Source organism: Lactuca serriola, chromosome 1 (assembly GCF_051521515.1).
Source record: "Lactuca serriola cultivar US96UC23 chromosome 1, Lser_US96UC23_V15, whole genome shotgun sequence".
NCBI classification, from domain to species: Eukaryota; Viridiplantae; Streptophyta; class Magnoliopsida; order Asterales; family Asteraceae; genus Lactuca; species Lactuca serriola.
Genome location: NC_136408.1, coordinates 71,849,519 through 71,860,616, shown reverse-complemented (window position 1 = coordinate 71,860,616; position 11,098 = coordinate 71,849,519). Strand labels below are relative to the sequence as shown.

At 29.2% G+C, this 11,098-nt stretch overlaps 2 long non-coding RNA genes across 2 annotated transcripts; one reads left to right on the top strand and one right to left on the bottom strand.

Moving 5' to 3' along the window:
- Positions 1 to 1,622: 1,622 nt before the first annotated feature.
- On the top strand, positions 1,623 to 3,205 carry LOC145069354 (uncharacterized). Its single transcript, XR_013689460.1, has 3 exons — positions 1,623 to 2,359; positions 2,459 to 2,622; positions 2,755 to 3,205. It is a non-coding gene; the product is annotated as an uncharacterized LOC145069354 (long non-coding RNA).
- A 2,254-nt stretch (positions 3,206 to 5,459) lies between these two features.
- Positions 5,460 to 7,568, bottom strand: LOC145069347 (uncharacterized). Its single transcript, XR_013689458.1, has 3 exons — positions 6,994 to 7,568; positions 6,708 to 6,791; positions 5,460 to 6,638 (listed from the first exon to the last, which is right to left on the bottom strand). It is a non-coding gene; the product is annotated as an uncharacterized LOC145069347 (long non-coding RNA).
- Positions 7,569 to 11,098: the final 3,530 nt, after the last annotated feature.

Here is an 11,098-nt window from a genome sequence, read left to right as displayed (position 1 = left end):
TTATCATCGTTCTTCTCAATTTTATTGATTTTCACGACATCAGAATTCTTTTTATTGAGTCGTCATCGATCCTCTTGATTTTCTGGATATTTTGGATATTCTCGATTTTTGTCATCAAGTACAGGTGATGAACTTTGCAATTCGTTTGGGGTTTCAAATGTTAAATTGTTCCCATGAATCATCTTTTTCTATTCGATAATAATGCAATCGATAGCCTGATGACTTGATAGCTTCAAAAATTATCCAAGGAAAACAACCCCCCCCCCCCTCCTTTTCTAATCAATCCATGACTTGTTTTTACGAATGGTTAATGTTTAAGTGTTCATGAGTGAATTTCAATTTCCTTAGGGTAGATTGGAAAATGAATGTAGTGATTATAGAGTCAGAGTTACACAAGGGATTTGTGCTGATGACTTTTAGAGGTAGCGAGTAGTCAACATCGTATGGTGAGCCGATGTCCATCAAAGATTTAAATCTTGATGTAAACAAGAAACTAAGTGTTGCAATTGCTGAGATTCTTAGCTCCAAGCTCTTTCTCTTCCCAAATGATTCTTCCTGAAAATTTTCGACTTAGAGGTAACCTATATGACTCCCACTTCTGTCTGTTTTCTTCGTTAATATGTAATATTTTTTGTGTGTTTGTTTTGATTTTGATTTAACAGAGGTCAATTACAGGAACGAATGTCTTCAAACTCAATCTCACGAGATGAACTGCAGTAACATTAGGGGTAGTTTGGACCATTATTGTTGACCAAATGTCACGTGGCATATAAAAATTGATGATTAGGAAGGGGTTCACCGGGTGACCCCTTCATATTTTTTATAATGACCTTTTAAAACGATAAAACACAAGTTCGTGCCCTTCAAATGCAAAAAATAGTTATGAGAGACCATTTAAACCAACATACTAAAGTTTGTTGGACTATAATGACAATAACCCAAAATAGATACCATTAAATATTCTAAAGAAATAAAAAGGAAAAGGGTATATAATGAAAATTAATTGGTTTATAATCGGTGTATTTTTGGGTATTAGACTTTGGATATAATAGTTTTGTATGTCGGTAGATTTAATCTTTATATAGAAAATAAATTACAAAATATCCTTGGAATTTACAAAAAAAAATATCACAGTGTATTTTTTTTAATGTTTGAAATTAAACTTTGACACAATAATTTTGTATGTTGATAGGTTTGGTCCCTATTTAGTGTTGGTCCTGATTTATTTTAGTCCTAGTGTAAACACAAAAAAATTACTTACATATATATATATATATATATATATATATATATATATATATATATATATATATATATATATATAGGAGTAGGATCAAATGAGAACACCTAAAAGGTTGAGAACGCGAGAACACATCTGAACCATTTAAAAAACTAAATCTAAGGCTATTATCGAATGGGCCATTTATGTAAATTCTTAAAATTACAGGAATTAAAGTGTAACTTTAAAACTGTCATAAGGGTAAAATGGTAATTGATTGTTTACCTATGTTTAGCAATTCCTACAATCACTCTCTATCTCTCTCTTTCTCTCTTTCTCTCTCTCTCTCGTATCTCTCCCTCTATAGCCCTGCTTCTGCATTTTTCACAACCCTAGGGCCTCCTCTTATTCCAGCCGCCGTTGGGCGTGAAGAAGATGAGCGGATGGGTCTTCGGTTTCTTGCATATGTACTCCATTAATTTGGTCAAAATCGAATGTGAATGAGAGAGAGACAGAGAGAGAGGAGAGAGAGAGGATGTGTCGTGAATGAAAGGTGCATCATAAGATGTTGAATACCCCATAGTGTATTCTTTATGGAGGAATCATCTTCTTGAGTTCATGTTTCTATCAATCGAAACCTCGTAGATCGAACATCCAAGAATCATTACATTCGTATCATCTTTTACTCGATTTGATACACATTCCCATGTAATTTTTTGGTTCTAAACAACGACCCCTTCTTTTCTACGTTCCCCGCATGTTCTTTTCTTCCAAATCTTTGATCGGTCGGATTCAAGATTAGGTTCTTCATCTGGGTTTACATCAAGATTACTCGTTATGTATTTGAAAATCTAGAAGCCAACTGATTCGATTCTAAATTAATTTCCTTTCTTTTCTGATTTGAGGAGAGAGAGAGAGAGAGAGAGAGAGAGTGTGTGTGAGAAAGCGCAAGGGGGATTAATGGGTTGTTTTTCTTGCGTTGATTCGAGGGTGGAGGAAAAATCGAATCATCAAAAAGTTGGGGTTGATCGTCCTGAAGTTCACCCATCTGCCCCTTCCAACAATTTCAGCCATGATTGGTTTTTAGGGGTGGGAGGCTTCAGCCATGTCTATAGAGGACGTCTTCAGGGTAATGGTCAGGTATAATCATTCTGTTTTTCTGATTCTACAATCTTTATCTATTGTTACAAAGTATATATAATCTTATAACTTACAAAATTATATAATCTTTTATAATAGGTTGTAGCTGTGAAACAATTAGATAGAAACGGGCTTCAGGGTAACCGTGAATTTCTTATTGAAGTTCTTATTCATAGCCTTTTACATCATCCCAACTTAGTGAATTTGATTGGGTATTGTCCTGATTGAAGGGACAAAGATAAACAGAAGCAGCCGGCTAACAGGTAACCTTCTTGTTTCATTTTTTTGTGTCGACTTGTATCGATAATGAACTGGGATGTTTTCTTTTGATTGTTTTGATTGAAAATTGATGAATGTTTGGGTTGAGGCTGATTTGTTTAAATGGTCCAAACAAGTGGTTGGATCCAATTCTTGGTTGATTAATGGGTGGAAAGAAGCACCATTTGTGCTCTTGCTGTCGAGGGGAGAAGAAAGAGGAAGGCAACTGTGTTGCCGGCTACTGTTACAATATTCAATGGGGTGTTTGGTTGATTTGTTTGGAAAAGGAAGGAAGAAGCCAAGGGAAGAGTTAAACGAATTCAGTTTATATTTCGATGTACGTTTATTTGTTCTTGAAGATCAAAGAAAATCTGGACATATCAATTTTTAGATGTGAAGGACGTGATTTTGATTGTACCAAATTTATTGTGAATTGAAATGATGCTTGTGTGTAAATTTGGGTGAAGAAATAGTCCAAGCATAAGAAAGAGTGCAAGGTTGTGTTAGCCAATTGGTGTGTATATTTAGTGATTTGGTTGCTGGATGATATATAATTGGATGTATTCATTTATCATCAGATATATTCATTTTATGAAGGAATATTAATTTTTACACTATTTTTACTTTGTATTTATTTATGAATAGCAGCATATTTATTTGTGAATATCAGTCTATTCATATGTGAATGACTGACTGTATTTATTTCTGAATAACATTGTATGCATGTGTGAATAAGTGTATCTATTTATGATTAAAGGTATTCACCTTTTTAAGAAATGATAATTTTTATACTATTTTTATTTTTATTTGATGAAAAAAGGCATTGGATTATTTGTAAATTTGATAATTTGAAAATTGAAGTTTATTCATTTGTGATTGGAGTCATATTAGGTTTTTTGAATAAAATTTTCATTTTTGAATACAAGTGTATTCATTTGGGATTGGATTTCTATTCATTTTTTGAAAAAAAAAATGTGAAATACAAGAAAGTTTTGATTTTTTTAAGAAAAAAAATTAATTTTTTTTTCAGTTTTAAAGTAAATTTTGGTAAAAATGTTTTTTATATTCTATTAATAAGAAAAATAAAAAATTGAATATAAATTTGTTTTTGGTAACTGATCCTAAATTTAAGGTATGTGATTGAATTTTATTTTATTTTTATTTAATAAAAATATACAATTACTAATATACCCTTATATATTGATTGGTCCAGAACTGTTCTCGCGTTCTCAACCTTTTAAGTGTTCTTATTTGATCATTTCCCTATATATATATATATATATATATATATATATATATATATATATATATATATATATATATATATATATATATATATATATGGGAAAAAAGAATATACTTTTAAGGTTATATATACCCAAACACACTATAATACGTTGTTTTGTTTGATATATTCATTATAATGTTTTTAAACTTCAACCCTCAACTTGATTTAATTTCAAATTTTTCGAAATTTCACTATAATTTTTCTCTTACATCACATCCTTTTGCCGAACACCTACAAGGCTACATATTTTAGTTGAAAATGAAAATTATGTAAGAGGAAGATAAATGTGTAATTCATAAAAATCATAGAAATAAATCAAGTTAGAAGTTAAATTACGAGAACATTGGACAATTAAAATATATTATATTATGATACAAAACAACGTTGTATGATAAATTTGGGTATTTAAGTTTATATACACTTAAGGTATATTAACTTTTCCAATATATATATATATATATATATATATATATATATATATATATATATATATATATATATATATATATATATATATAATAAAAGAAAGAAAAAAAGCTTAGAAAGCCCTTTAAGAATATATTTAAATACCAGAGAAGTTTCCTATACTTTGCATGGGTTGGAGGGTTTGGATTTGTGTTGCTAATTCTGCTAGAAAACAAATTACATTTAAAAAGTGTATTAGGTAGCCACAAATAAAATAGAAAAAGACAATAACATAATACAAATCTAATTTTGTTGCCGAAACCACATATTAGAAACCTACTTTTTCGCATAGCAAACGGGAAAAATGTCATTTTTAATCATAAATCAAAGTACATGGAAATATGAAAGGATGCAACAAAACTTTTTTTTTTCATGCTCTTCCAGCATTTGATTCAAACTCACCATACTAATGGTGGTCTTCTCATCTGGACTTCGATGTATACATGCAAAGCCAATGTCAAAACATATACATCACATGAATCATGGATCATTATATATAGAAAGTAACTTAACTGCCAGATTCACAAGAACATGTAATCTAGACAAATCTTCTCCAGTTTCCTTCAAGATCTGGTGCAGTTCATTAGTAAGATTACTGCTATATTTGGGCTACAAATGACAAAATAATAATAATAATAATAATAATAATAATAATAATAATAATAATAATAATAATAAAGTATGTTAAGAACACATCAGAAATAAGAGATCAAATTTCGTAAAAGGATGCACTAATGCTACTCTTTTATTGAAAAAATATTAAAAATAAAGATCAAATTTTACTAAAGGACTAAGCATACATTAACAAAATTTACACACACACATCAACATTAGTGTTAGAGCTCAAATATCGAAAAAAGAAGTCGTGATGGTATTGTGTATTATGTATTTTTTTATTATTTGTATTTCCAAATTTTGGTCCAACCATATCCAAAAACTGTGTAAAGATTCAATCTTTTTATCATATGTTATATCAAGGTCAACATAATATATATATATATATATATATATATATATATATATATATATATATATATATATATATATATATATATATATATATTCTCAAAAACAAAAAAGTCACCAGAATGTACAAGTCACCGTGTCTATCCTTGTAGTAAACCTATGAAATCCCATAATATCCATTCAATGTTCTTTATGCATTGAAAAAAAATGAAGAAATTAAAACATAAATAGATAAATAACAAAAGTATTGATTAAATGGAGTTTGATGCATATATGTATAGTTACCACTCATACGGAGTACCATAGTTACAATCTTTACTATTTCAATGTTCAAACCTCTATTCTACATGTAAAAAGAATAAAAAACACCAACACAATGAGACATAATGGGTTACAAAACGATGAGGGGTGTAATTGTAAAGCACGTTGCCAATAATAGTAAAAATATACATTAGTCTTTCCTCCAATTTCAAACAGATATAACTTACTTAATCTTTCTGCTATACGTACATTTGCATAACACTTTTCAAGCTAGCATGACTACTTCTTATAGGATCCATATGCATAACACATGACACTCGAATTAACTCAGTTACATCTTCTTCATCTAACACATTACAATAAGGCTCAATACTTGTCAAACAACAGGGGAAATTCTCAACCGGTCAAATGGAATTCACAATCACAAAAGATGCAGTGAAAATATAAAATATTACATGTTAGGTCTTTATGAAATGAGATGTAGGGTAAAAAAATCGACTATTTTACCAAGACAAAGACGAAGCGGTGTTTTTGTGAGTAGTGGTTCTTAATCGAGTATTACACCAAAAATTGCAATTTTGCCCAAAACACTCCTAACAAAAAAATGTCATTTTGTATATGGTATTCTGTTCTATCTAGATAATCCATTCGATAAAAAAAAAGTCAAGCATAAACTTAAAAGAAAGGAAAAAGATAAAATATAAAGCAACATATGTAATTGGAAAGTCTGTAGTGGTGGATAAAGTTATGTAGTGATTAAGTAAAACAAAAATATCACTAAAAGTTTGTCTTTCTATGGCTATCCTAACAGATTTGTTCTAAACAATACCATAGATGACTTTCTTTATGTGAATGAAGTAGAAGGTAGATTGCAATAAAATTCAACAAATAGACTTTACACTTACATATGTTGTCAGTTATTTTCAACCATAATAAAGAAAACAAAATACCGTCCCAAGAGAGTCAGCCCCGAGTGAAACGAACTTGGGTTCTCCCATGAGAAGTTGCTTCGTAACTATGACAAATTAGAATCCCTGGTGCCTATAGAAAGAAAGGACTTTTAGCAAAGAAAGCGTATAATGAAGCTATAGACTAAATGAAATTGCTTACCAGAAACCCAATTTGATCATAAATATGGCAAAAATGGCATAGCAGAGTGAAATTAAGGTTTAAATTTTGTTCAGTAGATTTCACCTGAAAGCAATCTTGTATCTTAGTATGAAGCCCCAATATATGTGACTTAGATTTTGGATTTTTGTACAAAAAACCCAAAATCTTATAATAATTTACAACTACAACGAATTGGGCATTAAGACTTAACTCAATTTGAAGGCCACGGGAATATGAACGTGTGTCTAAACGAAATCATGAGCAAAAGCAAGATATAATACTTTACCTGATGATGAACAATTTTTGTGTTTGCCAAAGAAAATATGGACACTCCCGCCAAGTCGTCTTTTCCTTTGTATCAATTGCATTCATGAGTTGTAAAAAAAGAACATTATGTTGCGAAAATTTCCAAGTTTTTGAAGCATGGGAAGGAGAAATTGATTTTTGGAATTCATTGATGCAGATGACCACCAGTGAAGCATGAGAATCGATATAGGGCTTGAACTTCAGAAACCGTAAAATTTAATTTCACCTACATGGAACTTCGGCTTTGACTTCCCATCCATCTGCAACAATCGATTTAGGGCTTATTGCTCCAAGTATCGATTTGAAATATCTACCGAGTTAAACTCATTTAGTTAGTGTGTGTTTGTTCATAAAATCAGAACCGATGACGGGATTGAAGCGGATTGAAAATAGGAAAAGGAGATTGAGGATATTTGGTTGAAAGCGTTCGATGGGAGGAACTACATGGAAGGAACTGGAAGAAGGAGGATGCGGTGGATGATCGGTGGATGGATTTTAACCCTGGAAGACTGAATGGCGGTGTGTAGGTATTGGACGATGGTGGCGATGGAGGAAACGTAATAAAAGCAAAGTCGGTGAAGAGACGCTATCAAGAACAGATTAAAAATAAATAATAAATAAATAAATAATTAACCAATAGGAGGATGGAACTGTTCCGTAAAGAACCTAAAATTAATATGACTATAATTGAAATGAAAATGATTAATATGACTATATATATATATATATATATATATATATATATATATATATATATATATATATATATATATATATATTACTTTTTTGATGAATTTTTTTTTCTAAAAGTTGAGAAATGATTGGTTCCTTGGTTCTAAGGTTTAAAATAGTTCCTTGTTGAACCCAACACTATATATATATATATATATATATATATATATATATATATATATATATATATATATATATATATATATATATATAGTTAAAATATCAAATGAGAACCAAAAAAAATTAAGAACCCTAATAACCTTTATTTTAAGTTTATAATTAAGGATATATTTTTAATTTCTTGCATACATATTTACATAAAAAAAATTGTATGATCCTAAATATATATAAATCTTAGGCCATTTTCATAAACATAAAAGAGAAATGGCATGATAGTAAATACTATGAAATCAAGACCCACTTTCATAAACACATAGCATTTGATTCAAAATCAGATCTCTCTCTCTCTATTAACAAGCTCATTTATTCCTTTTCTATTTTTTCTAGCCATCAAAGACAACAAGATCGCTGATGATGTGTACCTCCGTTAGCGACATCCTTACTATCGTTTTATCCGGTGGCTTCCCCCACCTTCGTCTCACCTCTCCCCTATCGCTACCCAACCGCTAACGAAAACACAAATCTGATGAAAACATTGTTGAACCACCACATTTGTCACCGACATCACCGCCAAACATCTGTCACTACCACCGACGTCGGCCTATTACCGCCTCTACATCCGCCATCACTTTCGAAACTCACCAAATCGTCGACCACCATACCGATGTTCTACCACCGCCTCAAACCATTGTTTCCTCCACATCTATTGCATCGTTGTCTCCAGTAAGTTTAAAACGTCGACGTTGATATAGATCTTCAGCAAGTTAAGGAACAACAACATAAAGATTTTGACGAAGGCGTAATAACAGAGATTGATCTATTGGAAAATCGCAATTAATTTATTTCTAGTTATGCCTCATTAAACTATACATTGTATATTGACTGTATTAAGTTGTTAATTTTTTATGATTTTTTTGTTAAAATATGAATAATTTATGCATAAATGTTTGTATTAATTTATTGTGAATATATTTATTTTTTGTGTTGTATAAATATATAAGAATGTACTAGTTATTATAACTATTTTGCATATATTATACTGTGAAAGGAAGTCAACGGAGGATACGATAGTGAGGTATAAATGTATTAGTTTATTTACACAAATATTTGTGTAAACAAAATTTGAAAGAAACATTATCTTATAGATATGAAGGTATGCATGTAAGTTTTAAGTTGAGAATATGATAATTTGTGAGTATTAAACTGTGAATTCATTATATTAAACTGTGAATTTTGTATATTGAACTATAAATTAACTGTATTAAACTGTGAATTTTTAATGAATTTTATTAAAATATGATGATTTATGTATGAATGTTTGTATTAATTTTTCTATTAATATATTTATTTTTTATGTTGTATAAATATGTAAAAATGTATTAGTTTTTATAATTATTTTGTATTAAACTTTGAATAAGTGATTTAACTGGTTTATTAAATTGTGACTATAATATTTAAGCTATCAATTAATGATTTAATATACATATCTGATTTGGAATGAAGAATGTTTGCGACAGTGACACAAGTCATTAGTGGAGGCATGTGATAGTTGGTGGTGGTGGTAAAGTTTGACTTTAATTCCGTTAAATATATGAATTAATGTATATTGGATTTTATTATGTTATGCTGTGAATTTTATGTACTAAAAATGGACAATATTAAGTTGCATATTTTATATAAGTTTTGTGTTAAAATATAAATGAAGGTATGTATGAAAATATTAAATTATGTATTAGTGAATTATTATGTTTATTAAACTGTGAATATTCTTTATACACGAAATATCTTTTTAAAGAAATCTACAATTTAGAAAAAAAAATTGAAGTTTTCAAGACAATTCTATTTATTATTAATAATTTTAATATTTTTGTTGGAAAAGTAAAAAAAATATTATCAAATAAATGAGAGCTACAATGTTTGTTCTATTAAGCTGTAAATATGACCTGAAACATGTCATTGAATTTAATGTCAGTCCGGTGACAGCCTAACGACGGTCCGACGGTGGTCTAACGACAAGTGGCAAGTACTTTGTAATATACGGAATGGAAAAGTTTACTTAACATGATATAAATATTAAATTTATCCAAAATGCCCTTAATAAAACATTTAAAAACATGGTTCTTAGGATTCTTAACATTTTTGGGTTCTCATTTGAACCACATGGTCCCTATGTAGATAGTAAGTTACAAAAGCTCTTCTTGTAGTTTACGGAAAAGTTCCATATATATTTTATTTACAGAAATGGTCCATGTGTTTAAACAATATACCTCTTGGTCCATGTGTTTAAAAATTAGAAAAATAATATCTAATAGAAAATTTACATATTACACCCTTACAAAACGAACATAAGTAGACTCCTAACTTGCATCACAGTCGAAATAGGGAAGGGGAAATTTCTAATTAATAAAAAAATGTTAACCTAAATCATCTAGATCAAACGACATTTTTGTTGAACTTTTGCGATGTGCGGGGGTCATAATTAATATCATTCCATTTATTAATGATTGTAAATAAAAAAACCATCTAACAGAAAGAATATTTATATTGGCAAAGAGAAGTACATACAAGATTGGTAAAACATAGGAGTGTTTAAAGCCATGGGTTTTAAGTTTTTACTCATTTTCCCTTAAATCTTTATAAAATGAACCAAGTTCAACACCAATACAACATTACAAATCAAAAGTATGTCGCCAAAAATGTACATTATAGATTATTATGTTGATTGCCAATTATTTTATAAATCTTTATTAATATTCTAATTGGTACATTGTACGAATACGAATCGATATTATTTTTGGTTTTGCTTTGAAAGCTGGTATTTTGATGCAAATTTTCAATTGTGTTATCTTTTATTATATTTTTGTAGTTTAAGTCCTTTACTGTTTATACTTTATATTAATTAAATTAATTTTTTGATGTTATCAACTAGTAGTATATTCACGCAACACATATCGTTTACTAGAGAAATCCTATGTAAAATGTGTATTGTATTATAATTTCTTTCATCATTTTCATTCAAGAAAAAGCAATATATTTTGTACACACATTTATATCTTTGATAAAAAAAAATATATAATCTAATGAATTCAACTTATCAAAGTTGCATTTTTGCTAGATAAAATATAGATTTGGCAATCTTTTTGCTAGATAAATATAGATTTGGCAATCCGTGTGTTTATTGTCAAACATAAATTTATATGATAGAATTTGACGAACACAACGCAAATTGTAAA